A 7,623-nucleotide genomic window follows, 5' to 3' on the forward strand; every position below is an offset into this window, starting at 1 on the left:
TGGCCCGTTAGAAAGTTTTGCGCCTGGAGAGACCATTGGGAGGGCAGGAGCTGGGCCTGGAGAGGCCGATTTCAGGGCCATTTAGGCCTGCCGGGCCACCGGGAGGAGACCGGAGCCAGACCGAGAAAGCCGACTTAAGGAAGTTTTGGGTCTGGAGATGCGGTTGGAAGGCAGGAGAGGCCACCATGAGGCATGAGCTGGGTGGGCCTGGAGAGTTAGACTTGAGGAGCTTTTGGGCCTACAGAGGCTTCCAGGAGCTGGGTAGGAGATGACTGAGTCCACAGAAGTTGTTGCCAGATAAGACAGGAGGTGGGCCTGTAGACGCAGCCTAGCCGGGAGGAAGAGATGGGCCCGGAGAGGAAGCTGCGAGGTAGCACCTCGGCCTGGAGAGGCCACGAGAGGCATGAGCTGGGCCTGGAGGGGCCGCCAAAAGGCTTTCAAGAACTGGGCCTGGAAGGCCACTGTGAGGAACAAGCTGGGCCTGCAGAGGCCACTCACTAGGATGCAAAAGCTGGGCCTGCAGAGGCTGCCATGTCTGTACCTCCCCAGCCCTGCCCTACTTGTCTCTCCATCCATACTCTGCCCCTGCCATCCATGTACCAGACAGTGGCAGGCTGGTCTCTCTACAGCAAACTGGACTAGGGCTCTTCCCTACCCACAGCTCTCAGAGCTAAAGTTGGAGTTAAGCCTCACATGGTTTGGCTTGGCATTGAGAGCTCTTTCCCCCTCGGCACTGGCTCATCCAGAATACTCACAGTGCAGGGCAGAGCAGGGCAGGAGCCCCCTAACTCAAATGTGGGTTTGGTGCAGAACTGGGCATGAAATGGTGATTTCCCTAAGGAGAAACAGGGCTGAGATTAGGGAATTTTCTAAGTTCAGAGTTAGACCTCCAGAGTGCAAGCTTCCTTTGAGACACCAAATGGAGGGGTCCAGCTGGCAGCTGGCTCCTGATCTGAAGCTTCAGGAAGAGGTCTCAGCTCAGAGCCACATTCAAGAGCCAGCTTAAATGCAGCCTCCTGCAGGGAACCCCCAGAGCTTCCACAGCCTCAGATCTGCCCCTCTGCATACTCCAGATCTTTTGCCAATTGGCATTTGGCTCTTCATGTCATCTCCCTTCCCTGCCTGGGAGTAAAGGTGAGGTGCAGGGACTTAAGCTTGTGTACTCTGGTGCCATCAAGAAGGATGTGTCAAGTAGAGAGGCATGGCTTGGAAAGAGGGAGACTCAGAGGAGAGTCAAGGACATGTGAGCAGGCGAGCCTGGGAGCAGGAAAAGAGATGAGAGTGAGCAGAGGCAAGTGCCAGGGCAGGGGAGCAGGTGGGAGAACTGGGGAATGAGGGGGCTGGAGAGGTGGGGGTGGGAATGCAGGCAAGGGGCTGCCTGGCTGTCCAGGCTCAGGAGTCAATTACATCCTCCCACAAGGGCCAGCTCACCTGGTCACCCCAAAGCCCTTCCTCTGTGGGTGGGACCAGAGGGCCCAGAGCGGGCATGACTCAATTGAGCAGGACTGAGGTGGACTGGAGTGGGTGCTGGGCTGGACTCCTGGCCGTGGGGAGTAGCCACCACCCTGCCTACTGCATCCACTTTTCAGCTGGCTGCCTCTCTGAGCAGATGCAATATTGGGTGCCTTGTGAAACATGCTCCTAGTGCACCTGCTGCCTGCTGTACCTCCAGGACTGCCCTGGGCTCTCCAGAGGGGGTTCCTGTGGAGGCTGGGCCTAGATTTTGAACCCTGCCGCTCATACCTGGTTCCCCTCCCCCAGAGGCCAGCTGCTTGATTACCCTGGAAGCCAGTCTATCCCCAGGGGACAACTGGGTTTGTTCCACAGCCCTTCATGGTTTTTCTATTTGGACTGACTAACCATTTCATAGAGAGGGGTGGGTCTTGCCCCAGCTCATCTGGTATGTCTAAAGCAACTGTGGGATCAGAATCTGCAGCTCCCAGCCCCCAGCCCTGCAACATTAGGGGAGGCTGGATCCCACAACTCTGAAGTCCCACCAGGCTGGTGCAAGTGGGCTCCCAAGTCCAGGGCTGCTCTGCAGGCTGTGGGGCTCATGCTCCAGCTCCAGGCCCACCTTATGTGCTCAGGCTGCTCACCTTTGGGCCTGTCCTGCCTCTCAGGTATTCGGCTAACCCCGAGGGACTCTGCCTCATCTTGACCACCAGCTATGGTCTCTGACTTAGAGGTTCCCAGAACCTTAGGCCATTTGGCTCAACCCCCCACTTCTCAGCTGGGACCAAAAAGGGGAAGCAGCTTTCTCATGGACCCCCAGCAAGTCAGAGGCAGAACTGGGTCTAGGAGCCTCTTTATGACAGAGGTCCTCCCTGACCCCGAGCCTTCTTCATTGTCTCATTAACTTCCCCATAAGGAGACCGCCCTTCGGAGGCTGGAAATGGTGCTGTCCAGGGCGGTGTGTGCCCGTGACTGTGCTTGTGTTTGTACCTGTGAGTGTGTAGGGGGGTGGGGATGAAGGGTGGGAATAAACAGCAGCATGCTGGGGGCTGGAATTCACTCCCGCTCAACCCCAAAAAAGGCACGGAAGAGCCCTGCCCAGCACAGCACACGCTTAGGCTTTCCAACCTGCTGAATGCCTGTGAGGCTGGCTGGGATAACAAGACAAAGGACAGGACTTTCCCCCACAGATGGCAAGCATGGTCCAGGATGGGTGGAAACTTCTACAGCAGCTTTGCGGGGTCACATTCCAGCCCATGGGCTGACAGTTAAGCAGAGAAGCCGCCTCTAGGGGTCAGTCATGATCCAGTGATTCTGATGAGGACAGGTGAAACCCTGTCTCTAATAAAAATACAAAAAAGTTAGCCAGGTGTGGTGGCAGGTGCCTGCAATCCCAGCTACTTGGGAGGCTGAGGCAGGATAATCACTTGAACCTGGGAAGCAGAGGTTCCCGTGAGCTGAGATCATGCCACTGCACTCCAGCCTGGGAGACAAAAGTGAGACTATGTCTCAAAAAAAAAGAAACGATGCTGGAGGGTGGGGGAGTCTGCTGCTGATCTGTGTCTGTATCCCTGGCTTTATGGGGTGTAGACCTCCCCAGTATCCCCAGGACAGGAGCTCGCAAATGCCATAAAACCTGGAGGCCACTGCGAAACTGTAGAAGTCAGGCTAGCAAAGGTGATAGGACGGAACAGGTTTTTATAAAAGTTTGAGGAGTATTTGTATAATAAAAGAAAAAGAAGACCTATCTAATTTACTACTTAGAATAATATAATCTTGGTGCAAAACTGGAACAAGGATGTACAAGGAAAGTTCACAATAGAACAGGAACAGTCTGAATGATGGGTCTTTGTCACAGGGAGAGGACACAGGGCAGTGCTTAGTGACGGCCTCTGGAGCCAGGCAATCAGGATTTGTATTTCTGCTGCCACTACCTGCTTTCCCTGTGACCTTAGGGATAATGACTTGCCTTCACTGAACCTTAACTTCCTCATATATAAAGGGGAAATAACCTTTACAATAAGCCTTTTAGGATGAAATGAAATAATTCAAGGAAAGGAACTTAACAATATACAAAACATAGAAAACCAAATAGAAGTTAGCTATTGTTAACTTTTATAAACATGAATTCCAAATTTTATATAAAATAATACCAAGTCAAATGCAGTAATGTACACACACACATAATGCATCATGGCGAATTAGGTTATATTTCAATAATGCAAGGACAGAGTCAACACATAATGCACTATTAGCAAGCTAGCATCCTTTTTTTTGTTTTGTTTTGTTTTGTTTTTTGTTTTTGGGGTTTTTTTTTCTGAGACAAGGTCTCTCCGTCACACAGGCTGGAGTGCAGTGTCAAGATTTTGGCTCACTGCAACCTCCCCCTTCCTGGCTGAAGCAATCCTCCCCACAAGCCTTCCAAAGTGCTGGGATTACAAGTGTGCACCACCACACCTGGCCCTATTTTCCTTAGTATATAACAATTATCACACTTAATGGTAAAATTTTAGAAGAAATTTTCATCAAAGTTAGGACGTAGACAAGGGTAGCTTCTATTACTGTCTCTACCGAACATGGCACTGGAGGTCCTAGGCAATGCGTTCAGCTGATACATAGGAAGTTGCCTTTTTTTTTTTTTTTAGGTTATGAGATGCCCAACATCAAAAATGTATGTGAGTCAACCTATAATAGAAATAAATCAACCAGGTGAGATGGATCATTCCTGTAATCCCAGCACTTTGGGAGGCTGAGGCAGGCAGATCACCTGAGGTTAGAAATTGGAGCCTAGCCTGGCCAACATGGTGAAAACTCTCTACTAAAAATACAAAAAAATTAGCTGGGTGTGATGGCACATGCCTATTATTCCAGCTACCTGGTAGGCTGAGGCAGAAGAATCACTTGAACCCGGGAGGTGGAGGTTGCAATGTGTGGAGAACATGCCACTGGACAGCCTGGGTGACAGAGTGAGACTCTGCATGAAAGAAAGAAAAAGAAAGAAATCAACAGGCACGGTGGTTCACACCCATACTCCCACCACTTTGAGAGGTGGAGGCAGGACAATCGCTAGAACCCACGAGGTGGAGATTGCAGTGTGTGGAGACCGTGCTACTGCACTACAGCCTGGGTGACAGAGACTCTGAAAAAAAGAAAGAGAGAAAGAGAGAGAGAGTTGAAGGAGAGCAGGAGGGAGGAAGAGAAGGAGGGAAGGAAATCAACCAGGTGCGGTGGCTCACACCTGTATTCCTAGCACTTTGGGAGGCCTAAGTGGGCAGATCACCTGAGGTCAAGAGTTGGAGACAAGCCTGGCCAAAATGGTGAAACCCTGTCTCTACAAACAAACATACAAAAATTAGCCAGGCATGGTAGTGGGCTCTTTGTAATCCCACCTACTCAGGAGGCTGAGGCAGGAGAATCTCTTGAACCTAGGAGGTGGAGGTTGCAGTGAGCCAAGATTGTGCCACTGCACTCCAGTCTGGGTGACAGAGTGAGACTCTGTCTCAAAAAAAAAAAAAAAAGGAAAGAAAGAAAGAAACATATGAAGAAAATGAAATTTTTAAATTGAAAAGAAGAAAACTACCTGTATTTGCAGACCATATGATTGTCTATGCAGAAAATCCAGAAGAATATACTGATAAATTATTGGGACTAGTAGCAGAATTTGCAAGGTTTTCTAATTCAAGATCAACTTAGAAAAAAACTATTAGCATTCCTGTACATCCGAAATAACCACTTAGAAACCGTAATAGAAAAAGACATCCTATTCACAATAGCAACAAAACCCTGAGAATATATCTAGCAAAATGTACACAGACCTTTCACGAAGAGTATTGCTATAGCCAGAATGTGTCTCCAAAAATTCCTGTTTAAAACTTAATTGCCAGAATGATAGTATTAAGTGGGGGCCTTTAAGAAGTAAGTCATTAGGGTGAGCCCTCATGCATGAGATTAGTGCCTTATAAAGGGCTTGAGGTGATGGTACATCTGTTCTTTCTGCCTCATGATAACATAGCATTTGTCTGCCCCAGAGGAATCAGCATTCAAGATACCATCTTGGAAGCAGACACCAGGCCCTCACCAGACACTGTACCTTCTGGAGCCTTGATCTTCTTCTTCCCTCCCTTCAGAACTGAGAGAATAACTTCTGTTGTTTGTAAATTACCCAGTCTCGGGTGTTTTGCACTAGAAAAAGACTAAGACAAATATAAAAATTACTCATTGACTTAAAGGAAGAGCAGAAATATAAGCCATATATATTATGAATGGTAGGACTCGATGCTATAAACCTATAATTTCTCACTGAATTAATCTATAAATTCAAGCAATTCCCAGACAAATCCCAATAGAGCTGTTTTTGGAACTTGACAGGCTGATCTGAAAATTCATGTAGTCATTGAGGGGCCAAGATTAGTGTAGCTGACCTGGCGCGGTGGCTCACACCTGTAATCTGAGCACTTTGGAAGGCCGAGGTGGGTGATCACCTGAGGTCAGCGGTTTGAGACCAGCCTGGCCAGTGTAGTGAAATCTCATCTCTACAAAAAATACAAAAATTAGCTGGGCGTGGTGGCATTTGCCTGTAGTCCCAGCTACCTGAAAGGCTGAGCCAGGAGAACTGCTCAAACCCAGTAGGTGGAGGGGATAGGGAGCCAAGATAGAGCCATTGCATTCCAGCCTGGGTGACAGAGTGAGACTTCGTCGGTGCAAGACTGTTTCAATTACCATGGTTTTATTATAATTCATTACCTGTTAGGACAAGACCTTCCAATCTTACTTTTCTTCTTCAAAATTGTTTTAAATACTGTAAATATTTTTTTATACATAAATACAAAAAACGTTAGCACGGCAACTTTAGCAGACATCTATAGCTTATTTAAAAAAATTAACAGCAACTCTATACTAGCAAAATGAAAAACAAATTAACTGAATAAATGAGTAACTGAATTAAATAACACTAGGCTACAAAGTTATACAAGATTAAAAGTTATGAAGTACTATTTATTATACCTAAACGATATTACTTTTTTGGAAAAATTATCTAAGGCTTTTGCTTTTTTGAAATGCAAGCTTTCCCCTATACTTAAGTATATTCATTATCTTACTGTTTTGGTCAGGACAAGAACTGAAAAAGAGAAATAATCTTGAGTTCAGAATGAACAATTCTTGTTATATGTATTTTCCCACATGTTAGGAATGTTCTGTAACTTTCCGAGAAATAGTGACTTCAACTAAATACTAAACTACTACCAAGCCCCAGCTGTATTTTTGGATGTGTTTAGTCATTGGGAGCCATGGCATTTCTTTTTTCTGTATTACGAACTGTTACACTCACTTACTCTGACTGTTAACATTGGAACAGAAGACCTCCTGTTCTGTGACTGATTGGCAGGCAGAAATGACACGGACAGGAAATGGGAAATGGTTCAGGGTCTCGGAATTCCCCCGGCTGCCTAATTAAGTGGCTTGCTATTTGGAAGTTTTTAAAATGTTTGTCCCTTGGAGTTCCCCAGAGAGAAGCAAGCATCAGATTCAATGGGCAAAGAGCGTCAACTTCAAAAGTCTTTGGCTGTCATACCAAAAACATTTACTGCATGCCATTGTGTCTATGGCACCACTGAGGGAGCATGGAGGTGGACACAAACGGTCCATGACTAGTAAAAGCCAAGGGTTTTTATCTACAAATTTTCTATTACCTAAGCATTAAAAAAAAATTGGGCTCCTCTATGGTTTATGTACAATTATATGTGCGTGTACACCAACATACAGGCAGGAGTATGTCTTTCATTTTACTGAAACTCAGAAAACACCGGAGCGTGAAGCCTGGCTTGCAATACAGTTCCCGTCGCTAGCAAGGAGCATCTGAAATACCGACACTTTTCCTCAGAGCGTGATTTCAGTATGCACTGCTGGTCTCCAGAACCGAAAACCAAAAGTTTAAAAACAAGATACTCTAGTTGATCATAAAACAATTGTTAAGTCTTCACAATTATTCATCGGATGCTTCCTACTTTCCAACGCTTCGCTGTTTTCGATTTGCACAGCCAACCGTTGGACATCGATGCTACACAGTTACGATTGTTTACTTAAGCAAAATATGCCACCAGACCGACTCCATCGTCAAAATCCAGTCATCTCGACGACGAGGGAAGGCATCACACTGGGGGGGGGGCCTTG

The 7,623-nt window shown here is 47.0% G+C and overlaps 1 pseudogene; it reads right to left on the reverse strand.

The window, feature by feature from the left end:
- Positions 1-867: 867 nt before the first annotated feature.
- On the reverse strand, positions 868-7,505 carry LOC118145685 (uncharacterized; annotated as a pseudogene).
- Positions 7,506-7,623: the final 118 nt, after the last annotated feature.

Source organism: Callithrix jacchus, chromosome 10 (assembly GCF_049354715.1).
Source record: "Callithrix jacchus isolate 240 chromosome 10, calJac240_pri, whole genome shotgun sequence".
Taxonomy (NCBI): Eukaryota; Metazoa; Chordata; class Mammalia; order Primates; family Cebidae; genus Callithrix; species Callithrix jacchus.